Source organism: Triturus cristatus, chromosome 8 (genome assembly GCF_964204655.1).
Source record: "Triturus cristatus chromosome 8, aTriCri1.1, whole genome shotgun sequence".
NCBI lineage: Eukaryota > Metazoa > Chordata > Amphibia > Caudata > Salamandridae > Triturus > Triturus cristatus.
This window is the reverse complement of record NC_140591.1, coordinates 326,266,441-326,284,740: the sequence shown is the minus strand read 5'-3', so window position 1 is coordinate 326,284,740 and position 18,300 is coordinate 326,266,441. Positions and strand designations below refer to the sequence as shown.

The 18,300-nt window shown below is 43.2% G+C and overlaps 1 protein-coding gene across 1 annotated transcript in view; it reads left to right on the top strand.

Annotated features, from left to right (window-relative positions):
* The window catches only part of USP12 (ubiquitin specific peptidase 12), a 417,457-nt gene that overhangs the window by 259,857 nt on the left and 139,300 nt on the right, over window positions 1–18,300 (top strand). The window lies entirely within an intron of this gene.

The following is an 18,300-nucleotide window of genomic DNA, read 5'->3' as shown; positions in this document are numbered from 1 at the left end:
CGTTCCCCGTGTCAGATTTGGTCACCCGAACGTGGACTGGAGTTGCCAAACAGAACTCTTTAAATGTTTTACAAAATTTCCAAACTTTGCGGTTACCAATGCTTGTTCAAATTTTCAAATGAGTTAGGTTTTACTTAATCTGTATCTTCGGAACCCTCTGGGGGGTTTTGTTTGTTTTGGTGTCTACATATTTATAAAAATAAGATCTACTTTTATAAATTGGTGTCAGATTTCTTTCTTCTTCTGTGACCTTATTTTGTTGTTTTGGTACTTCTAAATGCTTCACTTATTCCTTTGTATAAGCCTGACTGCTCGAAGCCACAGTTACCCAGGGTTGAGCTAAGGTTTTACAAATGGGCCTGACTGGACCCAAGTTGGTTGGTGTGAGTGTATTCCATGGTGAGGTTGCACAACTACACCATATTTTTTATTACATTTCAATGTGTATTTTATTTGAAATCCCGCCAATAAATTTGAAGGACTCTGACAAGGACAGGAAATTATAGGTACTCACAATGTCCTCTTTAATAATTGGTTTAAATTCCATGTATACGTATGGCTGGCCCATTTAGCCACTTTGTGGTTCCCTAGATGTGTAGCAGTATTGAAGTTAATTAATTCATGCTCTGACCGTGATATGAGAATGACTTCAGGATTGATAGGGGTGGATTAGTATCTTTCCACAAGGTTCAGCAAATGACCTATATTATCTGAAGTACCACGTATATTCTGTTTAAACCTAAAACATCTAATAAAACTTGAGCAGGAGAATGATAAGAGTGTATCAGATCGGAGTGCCCTCTGCCGGATCTGACGTCACATGTCAATATGAGCCGATTTGAGTCCGGTCGTGCTGAGCTCCCGACTTCCAACTCCTGACTCTGGCCCCTTGCGGCTTCTCCTGAGGCACCCAAGAGCGAGTGCGACGGCCGTAGTCGACTGCCACAGAGAGCATTGCCCCAGGTGGCCCGCGGAGGTGGGCTGGTTGGATCCGGAAGTGCCAGGTGAACCCCACTCACTGTTGCCACAGCAGAAATTCCAGTTTCCGTCCCACAGGAGGACTTAGAAAAGCCTGAGCAGTGACTCCACGGCAGGGAGGTAGGAGCAGCGAGGGGTTGCGGGGGAATTATCCGACCGGTAATGTGCGCCTATGGTGCCAAGTGCAGCAAGTCTACTGAGTCCCCTGAAGTAAAAATCTCAGGGCGGAGGGGTACTAAGTGCTGAGGGAGCATTGTGTGAGGAGCAGCCAGGTGCCATAGCTCTGCCCACTTAGCTATTGCTTATATCCATCTCTCTCGTGCACCCTGTGTTCTTGCGCTCTTCTGCTACCCTGCCCCCCTCCTGCCTTTTGGTCTTTTTTGCGTCCCCCCTGCCTCCCCAACATCTCTACAACCACTGGAGGTTTCTCTTGGCCGGCAGCAGCAGAGGCACGCCATCTAGCCCATACTGGGCTGCAACCAGTGCGGCAGCAAAGTAGCAGTTACGTAACAGCAACACAACAGACTTACGTAAAATCCTAACCAGCAGTAACCAGAAGCTGGTCATCCGGTCCAGCGGCCGCAAAAGCTGATTTAAATTCATTGGCACCAGCCTGCGGGCTAAATGATGGAGAATACAACCTTTAGATCCAGAAGGACAAAAGCTCACACCACGGATACCACTGACACCAAGAATTACACAGATCAAGAGTCACTTCTAGATCAACCGGCAGCCCTCAGTCTTCCAGCGTCCCTGGTTCCACAGGCAGCTTCCTGAAGCAACATGGTGGAAGAGTCCTTGCCTGCCTCTAGAATCCTGATCAACAAATCCAGCACTGGCTGCTGGTATAGAGGTTAACACCGTAGATCCCTCAGAAGCTGCCTTCACTACATTAATTCAGTCAACATCAGACATCATAGGAGGCAGTACTTTGAGCTCATTGAACGCCACACAAACCTAACCCAAGGCGCATAAGCATAACCCAGAGCAGACGGCTCTGCCCACGATGCCCCCATTCTTGCTGACTCGTCATGAGAACACTCTGTCAACTACAGCTCTTTCTGCAACTACAGCTGCCTCAGGCAGAAGTCAATCCCTCTCTCTAGTCTCTTAGGTCCTATAGCCCTCCTGAGTTTTTCAGATCCATTTCACTTAGGCTTGGATCTGGGAGACCCAGAACACAGGGCAAACCCAGCTAAAACAGCTCAACAACTCCAGCCATCTCTGTACCCAGATGACCCGGCTCAGACTCTGAATGGAAGTATTTCGCCTGGCCCTGACAATGGTCAGTCGAAGACAGAGTGGTAGGACCATCCAGATTTGCCTCCTGTAGGTTCAGTTGAGAGTCAGAAGGGGTTTTGTGCCTTAACTCGCTCCGTGGTCCTCAACTCGTCAACTTTATCTTCATCTTCACCTGTACTTACCTTATCTACATCAAGCCTCGAGGAAACAAGGCCTGAAATTGGTCCTGAAGCCTGTGACGACGGTATCTAGAGTTCCCTGGCAAGCCAGGTTTCCCAATCCATGGGCATCATTTGTCCACTAACAATTCTCCCACATCAATCACACAATCTACAGACATGTGGCCCTCCTTGCTGAGCACAATCCACGCCATGGCCGCTGCTCTATTCTATCATTGGAACAAATTAGACTCTCAAGTAGACATCATTGGCTCTCTAGCGACCCATTATCATGGGCATCGACAGTAAGTTGGACACCCAAGCGTGCGCAAACCGCAGCTGAACTGGCTGATGTTCTTTGAGTCCAAGGGGTACCTGTCCATGCTCCCCTATTCTAAACAAGCTGGCCACCCTGCCGCAAGCCATGGAAACCTTGCTGTAGGATCTTAAATCACAGCCCTCCCCTCACAATCTTCCAGCAAGAGAGCACGTCTTACAGTCCCATCCCACAGAAACGGATATGTCACAAGGTGCCCCAAAATGCGTTTCTACAAACCCAGGCTTAGACCCTAGAACAAGTGATGTTCTACAACTCTGTAATTATTCCTGCTCTTCTGCTCCGGCAACACCTACACAGCGGCTCCATCAGCCTACTGGCTTCCTTCCACATTCCAGCACTGCAGTGCCGGCAAGACTAATCAAATGTTCCCTCAAAAGATTAAGGAAACAAAGGAATAAAACTCACCACAATAAAGCAGGAGCTGGTTTACCCTATTTTTACAAACCTTATATCTAATAAAACCTCTCCCTCTTCATATTTAACAGTACCTCCTCCAGAATTACTGCTAAATCTTCCATCCGCAGACCCTGTCTCGTTGAAACAACAAACACTAAGTTCCTTCAGAAGCAGCAGCAAGCGCCCTCAACAAATGGCCCCTAAGGCCAGGCTACAAACGTTGTCAGGGACAAAAACATCCAACTAATCACCAAGAGCCATTTCAAATATCTCGAAGTGTAGCAGCACTCACCGATTGTCCACTGTCCAAATAGGAGGCCTGAGGTAAAAACGACCCACAGCAAAGTGGATACCCACTCAAGCCAGTGCTCCACTCCATTCAATAGAGCACATCACAGCGATAAGCATCACAACACTAACCAATCACACCACTCGTTACTCAGATCTCGAAAACCAGGGGTCCTGTCAACAAACTGCCAGCCCCACAGCCCAATCAGCTGGTTTTCACTCCTGAATACCAATCAAGGGGGGCCTACGATATCTTACACAGGGGCAACATTTTCTTCTGCTATAATCGAACCCTGACCTACAACACATTGGATCAGCTGACATCCTGGCTATTGAATTCTTAGAACCAAGATGAAAGTATGAACCAGAATCCACTGGCGCCACATTCCTTTGTTCCACATGGGTGGAAATGGTCTTGGCAAACTCTACCGTCTTTGACAGCTGGGGCATACAAACAGAGAGAGTCAGGCCTAAAGGATATACAACAGTGCTTCTTTTGAACCAGCATAATCTTTTTACTCAAACTATACCAAAAAGTGCACAAGGAACTTGAGGTTCAAAAATAACTGCCATGCTTACCCGTACGATTTCTCAGGGGGAACCCCTGGCTGGAAAGAAAAAACAAGAATGCCATGACTCCAGCAAGACTGAGATAAACCACTCTGACTGGGACTGGTTGTTAACTGCTCTCCAAACAAGAAGCACCCTGTGGCAAAGTAATCCAACTCAAGACTCAAAGCGCCAGCGCGGTGACAACCTCAGTCTATGCTCCTGGAACATACAAGGGCTCATGCAAAACTTTGAAAATGATTAACCCATTCCCTGTTGCAAGCACCTCTATCTCCTTATGCTACAAGAGACCTGGGCTCAATCAACCGTCCCTCTTAACAGGCTTTGAGTTTCAGAAACCAGCTACTAAAGCCAACAGGTATGGTCGCCCAATGGGTGGCATTGCCACCTATATCTCTACATCACTGCACCATACTGCAGAAGAGATCGCACTGAAAGTACCTTGGGCTGAAATAATTATTCGCCACATTTTCCAGCACACTGAAGTTCACTTGCTTTTGGTCGTCAACATCTACATCAATCCTACTAAATCTAGGAAGGAGACCCTGAGAAACTTGGTATTAAATCTAACTGCCCTCAAACTAAAGTTCCCATTTGCAGACATCTTGTTATCTGGCGATTTAAGCTTCAACCTATTTGGGGAAAGAACAGGCCATGAGGTTAAAAGTCTGGACATTGAGTACGACCTTCCAGCTCAAAACATACCTCCAGTCACTGTTCAGAACAAATTAATGGAATTCTTTCTCCTACATAGACTTTAGCCTTGGTACAGTGGGACTCTTCAAATAAATTGGAGATTTCTCCCTAAGATTACGCTTTGACAGCCATCACAGTCTGCAGCACATCATCCTCTCCATTAGTCCTTTAAAAATGGAGGCAGCACCATTCACCAGCTTCGGGGTGAGGGCAGAAAACCTAACATGCCTGAAATGGAATACCAATTCAGCCAGGAAGTTATGCCATGGATAAGAGGCCATTTTAATATAGTCACCAGTGCAGCGGCAACACACTCCTAAATGCTGCACTTATTGCATTTACCACCACTTCATGCATACAAGGGGCTGGAAGAACTCGCCACAACAACGTCATGACCAGCATCCTGAGCTAGAGACTAATCACACAGCGGTTTTCACATGACTGCCCTCATGAGGTTGGTTCAGCTACATATTTAGTCTTTCTTGCACACTGCACTTTTTTGCATTTATACTGCTACCCACAATAGTTTTATAATGACCAAACAGGCTGCTCCATTTTGTGGCTGGTCGTCGCCCCACGCTATTAGGACATTTATTACCACTCTTTGCACGGATCTTCCCCAAAAAGTACTGTCTGGACCGCATTAGGCTAGCCTTCAAACAAGTGATTGACGCTACCTTTTCTTGGTTGGCTGACTCTTGACTTGCTGCCCCATACTTAGGCCTGTGTTCTGCGCACTTTGCACACTGTTTGTCAAATCCTTGCGTAAAGGCTGGATTCATTTTTTGCACTGTCTGCTGTTTTAACCACTTTTAACGTAGATTAGCTGAACCCTTCTGTCTACCTTTTCAAACGTGCTATGCAGCAAGTGTGAATCTGTTTCTCATGCTTATTGTCCTAACCCTATGCACAAAGGCGCACTTTGCTATGTGCTCCTTTTGTTTTCTGGCTATTGGAAAAATAAGGCCTATCTGAATTTTCTCCGCCAGTACTTAGCGATGCTTTTACCATATGGTTTTATTTTGTTTGTCGCATATTCTTATGCTTTTTACTGTTTGTAAAGGTTTAATTAACAATACAAGATAATTGACTAGGACGATAACTAATAAAATTAAACTTCACAAACTAGGGCATCATTTTTATCCATCCTGATACTAATGTCACCAAGAATAAACTCTTATTGCTTGGGCTTGTAAATCTTGGCAGAAGTCTTGATACACATCCACAAATGTATTCTAATATGTGACGGATGACCGATAACTGCCATTATACTGGAGAAATCTGCATCCATCGTGCATTTCGCAATGAAATATTCAGATGAAGAATATGGGTTTATAAGAATTTAAGTACAGGTAAAACAACTGAGACAACTTATAGCAACACTGCTTGCTACCCTTTTACCTTGGCCAGTTACAAAAATGTCTTTGAATTATGTTGGCAACATATATTTTAAAAGTACGTTATGGTTTTAGAACCTCGTCTCAGTCATAGGGAACTCATCTAAGCTTTTACCACAGAATAAATCAACAATATGTTATTTCTGATATCAGAAAGAACATTTATTGGGTATAGAGAGGAAGTACATTCCTTTTGATGTACCATAATAGCTGTGTTTGTCCACTAACTATTTACAAATGTAACAGGTTTTACCGGCCTACCATCACTGCATTACTGTCAGAATCGGAGTCTCACCCCTTGCCCAACCTCAAACAGCCTGTAACAACAAGTACCCTTAAATGTCACACATTTTTGGATGCGTGGGCAATTAGCAACCCAAGCAAGCCAGAAGAAAGAGGCTCTTATCAGATGACTCTTGCCTCATAGTTCCCTCCGCTAGTTTTAGGTGGAGCCTGACCAGCGCATGCGCTGCTCTGCGAGGCATGCTGTATTGGAGTATGCAATTGAAGCCCAGCCCACTTTCCGGCCATATTTGCCATTGGCTTGTGTCATTGTCCTTGGTAAATGCTGGCTTCTGATTCGTAAATAAGCTTGTTAGTCCCTCCTTAGTATCGCCTTGTCTTCATTTGGAACCTCCCATGAGGACTGGCCCTTTTACTTCGATGTTACACAGTACATGTTACTTAGTCTGTAAGCACTATTTTCTTTCATGAGTTTCTCTTACTGCAGGCATGACATGCGCTGCTTCAGCTGTACCAGCCACCCCCTTCCTTTCCGTGTGCTTTGAGGCCCACTGGTACTCACTGGAGCTGTGCAACACCGAAAGTGTCAGAGCCTGGAGCGCAGAGGGCCTCACAGGCGAGCGCGCCCCCGTCCTGTTATCTTAAGCATGTCAGTGCTCACTTCCCTCCTCCGCACGCTCTATATAAAGCACATACATGTCCTTCATTCAAAGTGCACCCGCACCCCATGGTGGCCGGGTATGGCTTGTTTCTATATGCATTAAGAATCACTTCCTCAATGGGGCTACGTGCACCACTCGTAGGATGGGCCGCGCAGATCCCCAAATCATTGTTTTAAGAATATTTAATCATGGCGGCAGCGCGTCTTGTTTTACTTTGCACGCAAGTTATGGCATCTATGAGTGCCTTTCCTTTCTTCATCTCTCCCAGATCCCCCACCACCATCACAGAGCGCGCTTCGATGACGAGCAGGGGCTGCTAAAACAACATGTGACTGACTGCCTCCCAGCGCTATGCTGTGCTTTAACTTTTGCTGCAAGTTTGCTGCTTTTGCACCTTGCTAAACTGAACTTAACAGTGTTTTCCATGTGCTAGGGTTCATGTCACTGATGTGTCTATAAATCATGTCTCAAGGATCATGATTATAACCCTCGTGTCTTGAGAGCCACACCTCCTCCAGAGTGTACCTGATTGCTCCGCTGTGTGCCCAGCGGCTATCAGGGCTGCACTCAAATAAGCATCTTTTATTTGCTGCTCACACATTTATGATTTCCCTTTACGCATTTAAACAAGCATTTGCAATTCAATAGGTCTCGCATTTGGGAGAGTTTAAGCTATTGACATTGTAAATGACAATGCCTTTTATTTAGGTTTAAAAAAGAAACCTAAATAAAAGGCCTTGTCATTTACAATGCCAATAGCTCAAAGTCGCGTAAATGCAATACCTATTGCATTGCAAATGCTTGTTTGAGTGAGCCAAGAGGCCACTGCCAGCACTTCTTAGCATAGAGCCTAGTGTGTCTGCCCAAGAATTTTCTCCTGCGACTCCTTGCAATTCTGGAGATGTTTAGTACATGGAACTGTCTAATATTTACTGGAACAACTCCATGAGGTTGCAGTTATTGATGTTCATGGACTAAGGTAAGTGGAATTCAGATTCAGCATTCTAGTTCTGTGAGACACACTTGAAATGTAACATGTTTCCTTTCAAATGAAAGAGAATCTAGATTTTGTTGGTATACATAAAAATAATATTGATATGTAATCTACATATAGTGAGCGATTGTACACATTCAGTAGAGGTTATAAAGTATTACTGTTGAAAAAGATCCTCTCTTAGAGGTATTAAACACCTATTATTGACCTGTATTACAACTCCCTTACATATCCTTGTACTCAAACTACCGTCATCCTAGCATAAGTACCTAGATGGTTGTGGCTGCAGTATTTGATGGATTGATAAAGGTGGTATCCTAGCCCTTGTTTTTACAGTCACCCATAACATTCTCTGAAATGTTCTCTCCCATCTGAGGACAGGACTGGCATGGATTAAGGGCTTCTTCAGTAATTGTGCTAAACATTCTGTCCCTCCATAACGAGTTTCTGTCCCTCCATGAATAGCTTCCATTTAGTCTCTTACAATTTGCCACTACTCTCAAAACATTCTCTTCTAATGTTTAACATGAATGTGAGTTCATTAGCATGCACCTTCACAACTGTTACAATTATTGGTGAAGGTAGAAGCCATCATGACCATTGTCATCCACTCTTTTCAGTGCTTATGTGGGCCGTTGAATAATGGTGTGCCAAAAGCATCTTAAGCTAACGGCAATGAAACTGAAATTCAATTTCCTTAAAATATTGCATTGCTTTGGCCTCCCAAATTCTTTTTGAATTAAATAGTCACTGGCATGAAAAATATCAGTCAAATTGCGCTGGTGAGAGGAGATTAAAGATTGCTGCTTGGAAAGATATGTTTTAGCTTATGATGTGTGATTTAGGACTGTTTGTAAGATAATGTCTGACCAGAAGAGAAATAAACTAAACGCTCTTATATAAGAAACGAGGAAACTTCAGTTTGGTGATTTCAAATGAAATTAAGCTGACACATGACCATAAGAAAATACCTAAAAGCTTAACATTCACTTAGAAAAGTAAAGTATTTTAACTTTGGTGGTAGCTGACTTATATTATTTGAGAAAGATTTGAAGAATGTGTTCAGAAATCGAGTAGTACGATTTTCCTGACCTCTGTTCCAGTTTACCACCTAGTGATTTTTTTTTTGCACTTACTGGAAATATATACCTATGGTCCTCCGTGTTTATTGAGTATGTTTGAAATCTACCCCCTTCCAACAGTTGACTTGTTTGGGCTAGCCTGCTTAAGCCATTGCTTTAAGACGTTGACAACCACATATGGCTCAGCCGGGGTAATGTACATCTCACTACATCCTAGTGGCTTTGTGATGTATAATTTTGCCTCCTAAAGATTTTCTTACTTTTCAATATATGAATGACTATTTCACACTGTTGGGTCTGTCAGTCTTATGGTGGTCTTCCCCAAACTCTTGCTTTACTTCTCCATTTTGCTGATCTCCTTTGTGGTGGCCTTAGGACTCTATGCACTTTACCACTGCCAACCAGTGTTAAAGTGTATGTTCTCACTCCCTAAAAATGTGGTAACATTGGCGATGCCCAATTTATACGTTTTATTTACCTATAAGGCCCTGGTAAAGTGGTGCTAGGTAAACTCCGGGCCTATAAATTAAATTCTGCTAATGGGCCGCAGCACTAATTGTGCCACCCACTTAAGTAGCCTGTCAAACATGTCTCAGGCCTGCTATTGCATTCTGTGTGTTCAGTTTTAAACTGCCATTTCGACCTGGCAAAACCAACCTTTTGTTAGTTGCACTGCCCCATTCGGGGTGGTGTCCCTCTATGCGCACAGCTCTATGGGGTAACGAAGTTACTAATCTTCACAAGCATGAGTTTGAGTCAAAAGTTCATTTATTCATAATGAAAAGTATGTTGCCATATTGTAAACTTCAAATGTTAAGTCACAACGATATCAACGGATATCCTCTATGCATTTCGGGTAAAACCCTTCATCAGGAGGAATCCTGTAACAGAAATAGGAGAACATGTTGCTAATCCCCTTAAAATGCAATAATTAAACAAAGCATACAAAAGAGTAAATGACATTGCCCTTCCGTGAAAGGTCAAAATTAAACTAAATAGAGTTACTCGAAAGAGTATATGTGACAGTGTTGCAGTAAAAACTGAAACGAGAAGAAGCACAGTAACGGTGAAACTTAAGAGATAATAACGGTGAGAAGTGAAAAATAAAATACAAATAAACTTGGATGGTGAGAGACACCACGCGTTGTGATGCGACAGTAAGTTCAACATATATGCGAAAAAATCAAACTTTGAATGAACCTGGGTCAAACACAGGTGCATGAGTTAATACGTGAAACTGCGTGTGTGAAGTTGTACGTTTGAAGCGCTGGGGTGAACGCTCAAGCGTTGTAAACAGGCTAATAAACGTGATAAAATCAAAGGAACAGGGTCAAAGGAATCAGGGTTAGAAGAGAAAATTACCTCGATTCGTTGGTGAAACGAGCATGGTGAAATTGTGCCGATCCGGAAGATCGTGAATTGTAACGGTCACCATGTTAAATAGGAGATTGAATGATAAACAAAAAAAGAGGACTCAAAGTGCGGCGGCCATCTTAAAGATGCAAAGTGTATTAGTAGTTGTACTATTTATCGGCAAATGTGAACCAAAAAAAAGCAAGAGATTTATGTGATAACAAAGGTTTACCAAAAAAGGGAATGTTGAAATGAAAGACATGTCGGAAACAATAAAGTTAGGAAAGTAAATAAAGTTGAAAGGGATAACCAAGTTCAAAAGAAATGTTCAAGAAAATAAAATAGGGAAAAAAGTTCGGAAATGTTAGAAACGTTGAAAACGAAAGTATAGAAAATAATGGTTGAAGAAGGTTAAAAGAAAAGATTACGAAAAAAACAATAACATTGAAAAAAGCATTAAAAGGTAATCAAAACATTGTAGAATTAAACGTAAATACATGAATTTTCACACAGGCATCGATGCAAAGTCAAATAAAGCAACTGAGTTCAAGGCGGTCATTCAGACCATGTGGTACCATCGAGTTCATTTTATATATCCAAGATGTTTCTCTTTGGATCAAGAATTTTCGATTGTCACATCCATCTTTTAGTGGGACTGTCTCGCACACCAAAAAGCGTAGTTGACTGACATTGTGTTTGTGTTCGTTGAAGTGTATTGCTACTGAAGATTTGAGATTGTTGTTGCGGATATTACTTTTATGTTCATTTAATCGTATCTTCATCTTTCTTTCCGTCTTCCCAATGTATGGAAGACCACATGGGCATTTCAACATGTACACGACGTTTTTGGAATCACAAGTTGCAGACACAAAGAGTTTAATATTGTGACCCTTAGTTGGGTGCTGTATGTTGTTGCCTTTGATAATGTTGTTGCAGTTGCCGCAGTTATGGCAGGGTATGGTGCCCTTATATTCAGAAATACACTGTGGTGAGCTTGTTGGTTTCAGAAGATCCATGAGATTTTTGCTCCTTTCATAGGCGAACAGTGGTTGATCTGAAAAAATTTGGTTGAAGTCAGGCTCCATACGTAACAAAGGCCAATGCCTAAGGATTGATTTTCGTATGTTGAAACTTTCAGTTGAAAATTTGGTCACCATAACTAATCTCGCATGTGGTTCTGAGGATGTCGGTTGTTTGTTTAATAATGATCTCCTTGGTTTGTTTAGCGATTTCTCAATAGCCTTCTCTAGAATTTGTGATGGATAGCCCCGCTCAGTAAAGCGTCGTTCCATGTCTGAAGTTTGTTGGTTCAGTTGATCCGGCTCAGAGATGATGCGTTTTATCCTGAGGATCTGTGAGTATGGTAAGTGACGTTTCAGTGATGGCTGATGAAAACTGAGGTAGTGTAGCAAGTTGTTTCTATCAGTATCCTTCCTGTACAGGGTGGTTTGAATGTGTTGATTAACAATGTAAATGGAAACATCAAGGAAGTTTATGTGTGTATCACTGATTTGAAAAGTGATACGGAAAAGAAATTTCTGATTTCTAGATTCCCAAAAAATCCATCTTTACGCATGCTACCCAAGATACATAAGAACTTATTGGATCCTCCTATGCGGCCCATTGTTTCCACCAGAGGCTCGCTCCATGAACCAGTTGGCAAGTACATAGACAGACATCTTCAACCTTTAGTGCAGGCCATGTCTACCTTTGTTAAGGACACCACGGATTTTTTGAATATCCTCTTGAACTTCAATATTCCATGGGAAACTGATATGTACTTCTGCACTATAGATGTGACTTCTTTATATACCTCAATCCCCCATGACATGGGGCTGGAGGCCACGGAACATTTTCTTTTGCAATCACAGACTCCTCACGATCTACAAGTTTTCTTAATGGAGCTTCTACATTTTACACTTTACCACAGCTATTTCTGTTACAATAATCAATTCTTCCTTCAACTGAATGGAACTTCGATGGGCAATTGTGCAGCCCCTTGCTATGCCAACCTGTTCATGCATAAGTTTGAGTTGGATCATATTCTACACACCACACCATGGGTAAACCACTTGTTACTGTTTGTTCGTTACATTGACGACATTTTCTTAATTTGGAAGGGTCCCAAGCCCATCCTGAGTGAAGCGATTGAGGATCTCAACACCATCAACGACAGATTGAAATTCACTTTTCAAATCAGTGATACACACATAAACTTCCTTGATGTTTCCATTTACATTGTTAATCAACACATTCAAACCACCCTGTACAGGAAGGATACTGATAGAAACAACTTGCTACACTACCTCAGTTTTCATCAGCCATCACTGAAACGTCACTTACCATACTCACAGATCCTCAGGATAAAACGCATCATCTCTGAGCCGGATCAACTGAACCAACAAACTTCAGACATGGAACGACGCTTTACTGAGCGGGGCTATCCATCACAAATTCTAGAGAAGGCTATTGAGAAATCGCTAAACAAACCAAGGAGATCATTATTAAACAAACAACCGACATCCTCAGAACCACATGCGAGATTAGTTATGGTGACCAAATTTTCAACTGAAAGTTTCAACATACGAAAATCAATCCTTAGGCATTGGCCTTTGTTACGTATGGAGCCTGACTTCAACCAAATTTTTTCAGATCAACCACTGTTCGCCTATGAAAGGAGCAAAAATCTCATGGATCTTCTGAAACCAACAAGCTCACCACAGTGTATTTCTGAATATAAGGGCACCATACCCTGCCATAACTGCGGCAACTGCAACAACATTATCAAAGGCAACAACATACAGCACCCAACTAAGGGTCACAATATTAAACTCTTTGTGTCTGCAACTTGTGATTCCAAAAACGTCGTGTACATGTTGAAATGCCCATGTGGTCTTCCATACATTGGGAAGACGGAAAGAAAGATGAAGATACGATTAAATGAACATAAAAGTAATATCCGCAACAACAATCTCAAATCTTCAGTAGCAATACACTTCAACGAACACAAACACAATGTCAGTCAACTACGCTTTTTGGTGTGCGAGACAGTCCCACTAAAAGATGGATGTGACAATCGAAAATTCTTGATCCAAAGAGAAACATCTTGGATATATAAAATGAACTCGATGGTACCACATGGTCTGAATGACCGCCTTGAACTCAGTTGCTTTATTTGACTTTGCATCGATGCCTGTGTGAAAATTCATGTATTTACGTTTAATTCTACAATGTTTTGATTACCTTTTAATGCTTTTTTCAATGTTATTGTTTTTTTCGTAATCTTTTTTTAACCTTCTTCAACCATTATTTTCTATACTTTCGTTTTCAACGTTTCTAACATTTCCGAACTTTTTTCCCTATTTTATTTTCTTGAACATTTCTTTTGAACTTGGTTATCCCTTTCAACTTTATTTACTTTCCTAACTTTATTGTTTCCGACATGTCTTTCATTTCAACATTCCCTTTTTTGGTAAACCTTTGTTATCACATAAATCTCTTGCTTTTTTTTTGGTTCACATTTGCCGATAAATAGTACAACTACTAATACACTTTGCATCTTTAAGATGGCCGCCGCACTTTGAGTCCTCTTTTTTTGTTTATCATTCAATCTCCTATTTAACATGGTGACCGTTACAATTCACGATCTTCCGGATCGGCACAATTTCACCATGCTCGTTTCACCAACGAATCGAGGTAATTTTCTCTTCTAACCCTGATTCCTTTGACCCTGTTCCTTTGATTTTATCACGTTTATTAGCCTGTTTACAACGCTTGAGCGTTCACCCCAGCGCTTCAAACGTACAACTTCACACACGCAGTTTCACGTATTAACTCATGCACCTGTGTTTGACCCAGGTTCATTCAAAGTTTGATTTTTTCGCATATATGTTGAACTTACTGTCGCATCACAACGCGTGGTGTCTCTCACCATCCAAGTTTATTTGTATTTTATTTTTCACTTCTCACCGTTATTATCTCTTAAGTTTCACCGTTACTGTGCTTCTTCTCGTTTCAGTTTTTACTGCAACACTGTCACATATACTCTTTCGAGTAACTCTATTTAGTTTAATTTTGACCTTTCACGGAAGGGCAATGTCATTTACTCTTTTGTATGCTTTGTTTAATTATTGCATTTTAAGGGGATTAGCAACATGTTCTCCTATTTCTGTTACAGGATTCCTCCTGATGAAGGGTTTTACCCGAAATGCATAGAGGATATCCGTTGATATCGTTGTGACTTAACATTTGAAGTTTACAATATGGCAACATACTTTTCATTATGAATAAATGAACTTTTGACTCAAACTCATGCTTGTGAAGATTAGTAACTTCGTTACCCCATAGCGCTGTGCGCATAGAGGGACACCACCCCGAATGGGGCAGTGCAACTAACATTCATCTACCGACCTAGGTTCAGGGGTCGCTCCTCTAGCTGCACGCAAATTACCTGCTAAGGATTTAACTAATTTCTTGACAAACAATTGGTGTGCGTGATATCTATCTCTTGACTTTCTACATCGCAAAACCAACCTTTTGCCAGACCTAAAGCTTCCTTTTTAATACATTAAATTCATCCCTACGGTAGGCCTTACACAGCTCAGAGGCCAGGGTGCAGTGTATTCAAAAAGTTGGACATGTACTTTTAGGTTTTACATGTCCTTTTAGTGAAAAACTCTTAAATTCGTTTCTCACCACTGCAAGACCTACCTCTCCCATAGGAAAACATTGGGTTACCTTATTACATGTAATAATGGATAACTTTCAATAGGGAGCAGGTAGAAATCTCGAGTTTGGTGTCTAAAAAATTGTAATTTGAAGCACTCTGTGATGATAAAGTTGGATTTTAAGTCTCAGTTCAAAAAAGGACACTTTTATAAAGTTGGCATTCTTTTGTCTCAACCATTTGGTGCCTTCAACCTGAGTCACATGACTGTGTAGCTGGCAGTGGGCCTTTGTGTATTGCTCCCAGACAGTGAGACTAAGGGGGAATAGGTGTTGGCAGTCTGGGCCATCTCTGACTTGATAGCGGGAAGGAGCTGTCACCTACCACACTTACACATCAAAAGTCTTTTGTGCCCCCAGACAAGATGGTTCCAGGGCAGGGAGGCATCTTTGGTGGTGGAAACCTCTAGATCCATCGCCTACTTTAAAGCTGGCACAAGGTATAATAATTGGACCCTCAGACCCAACTCTTCAGTACACCTCTGGGCCTGCGGAAAACTCAGAATGACTGGTTTTCTGCTCTGCTGCAAGGAGGACTGCCACTCTTCTACCCTGCTACTGTGCCACCTGAGTGAAAACGACTGGACCTGCATCTTGAACCGAGGACCACCAGAGTGACTCAAAGAGCTAGTTGGCTGTCCTCCTTATCAGAGCCTCAGGGACATGAAAAGTTCTGACCATCTTGAACCCAGCACTTGGACTCTGTCTGCTATAATTCTTGCCCCCCAAGTGGTGCCACACCAGTCCTGGACCTGTGGATGTAGGCTGGTGGTTGCTCTGCCAACCCAGCTGTGGTCTCTTGGGCAGAAGTGACGCAGCGAGACCCATCTCCGCTTCGGAACTGCTGCTGCGCAACACATCCCCAATGCTGGAATCCACATCACAAGCCTCCGTTGATCCTCTGAACCGCCACTGCTCAATTCATCTTCGACGCCAGACCTCGCAACTCCACCTCAGCTTATCAGAACTGTTGCTACATGACGCATCCTCAACTTGGGATCTTGCAACACTCTTCAGCCAAGATTTAAGGTACTTTGTTCTTCGTACCTAACGTGGTCCCTGTATCCTGCCTGCATTCCATTGTGCGGCCTGAACTTGTGACTTTGTCCTGGTCTACCAGATAACCACAGTTGGCTCTTTGTGCTTTTAGGCAGTATTTCCACTTCAATCTTTACATATCTCTGGTTCTACTGATTGGATTTTATATACTTTCTTTTTTTTAAGTTGGTGTGGGATTTTTCTTGTGCTTTGCTTTTACTTTATTATTGTTTAAGTGCTGCATAAATACTTTACACATAGCCTCTGAATTAAGCTTTTGTGTGAACCTACTAGAGGATTAAGCACAGGTTAATTTGGGGTTGCTTTTGACTTTACCCTGACAGGAATTGTGGTTACTGGGGACACCCCCCAACCAGTAACCCAATTTCCTATATTTTTCCTACACATACCTTAAAGATACAATCATCACCATTTTTTCAGTCAGTCCTTTATCTGAGGCATGCATTCAAAAACAGATTTGTTTTTTTTTCCAGCAGCATACTTGTCAACTTTGCAATTGTACCGTGTAAGGGTAGGGGGCAAGGTCTGGAGTGAGGGGTGGGAATTTGATCCCATCACCACTTGGCCGACCAGAGAGTGGGGTAGGGAAGCCATGGAGAGAAGCTGGGCTTTGGAGCCAGCACTGCCCGAGCAGACTTTTCCACTCTCCCCTGCAAAATAATTAACTTGGGTAGCCTCTGTTTAATTTAAATAGTGTATTTTTAGGTCTCTCCTAGCGACGCAGCGCAAAATTTTGTTACTGACTTGCTTCGAAGGGAGACAGGAGATGTGCACGCGCAGTCTGGACTGCAAATGTGAACGCGCCAGTGAACACGCACGTACAAACACGTGATGTACATATCTCCTGTCCCCTACTCCGTAGGTGTGCACATCTACTATCCCTGTGTGAACACAGCGCGCCATGGCTTGCATTCACTTTCCCCCTCCCCCAGACGCATAGGATGCTACTTCACGGGAACTCACTGCTCGCTGCACACGTGCTTCCCATGGCAGGGGGGCCAGTTCACCCGGTCACTGGCTCAGCAACACGCGGTGCTCCATCATGCTCACAGGAGCCCCGCCTGAAATCCTGAAGCGGCTTTCACGAAGGTGGGGTGGGCTCCCGCTGGACTTCTCTCTGCGGGGTGGGCTCCTACACGCGGGCTGCAACACGCGGGGCTCCCTCAGCTCACGGGTGCCCCAGACACTTCCTGCCGCGTGCTCCATGCCCCGCCATGTCCCAGCACGCATGCTCAGCTCGGGATGTCCTCAGTACGTAAGAAATGCATGTGTACACGAGTCGCTGTTGTGCCAGCCGCTTCCTGTGAATACGCACTCCCAAAGCTTTTTTTGGAAGGTAAGTGTGTTAGGGGTGCTTCTTAAGTCCTCTGGCATTTGATTCCAGAATTTGGGTGCCAGTTGCAAAAAGGCAATTCCTGCAGTTTTGTTTTTTTATCTGTAGAAACAGCTTGGAATAGTTTATTCCCCTCTTGTTTACAATAGCGAACACTTTCGCGATCACTTTCAGTGCCGCTTGTTCACATTGTCAGCGCCTTAAAGACTGGAGGATTGACGAGGCGCGTGCCACTTGGGATCAGCCCATGACTCAGGATGGTTCTTAACCTTAGGGTCTTTTTATCCGGCCCTGCGTGCTTAGGACCGAAGGCGCCCGCTGCACATTATCCATCTTGTTTGTTGTAGTCACTTGGAGACGGAGAGATTGTGGTGGGGGGTATTGTACAAACAGCTTTCACACCAGAGGATTGTTGCATTTTTGGGAACCGAGGCCAGACCGGCGAAGAATAAGGTAAGAGCTGCTATGGTGTTATGTGGCAAGGGTTGGTTGCCAGCAGACTCCTCTGGGAGAGGTAGGCGGGCTGGGCTCACGGATGCATGTTTTTAAAGGAGGGCTGTGTGCAAGGAGTGGCCTACACCCCCCGAGTCAGTGCTTCCTCCCACCTGTCGTGTCCTGCTGGTGGAGGCCGTTGTTCGCTTCTTTAACCGAAATTACTCACCACAGTGCCTTTTCTTTTTCTTTTTCGTTTTTAAAACATAAATAAAAGGCATTGTCATTACTATGCCAATAGCTTAAACTTGCTTAAAGGCGAGACCTATTTCATTGCAAATGCTTGTTTCTG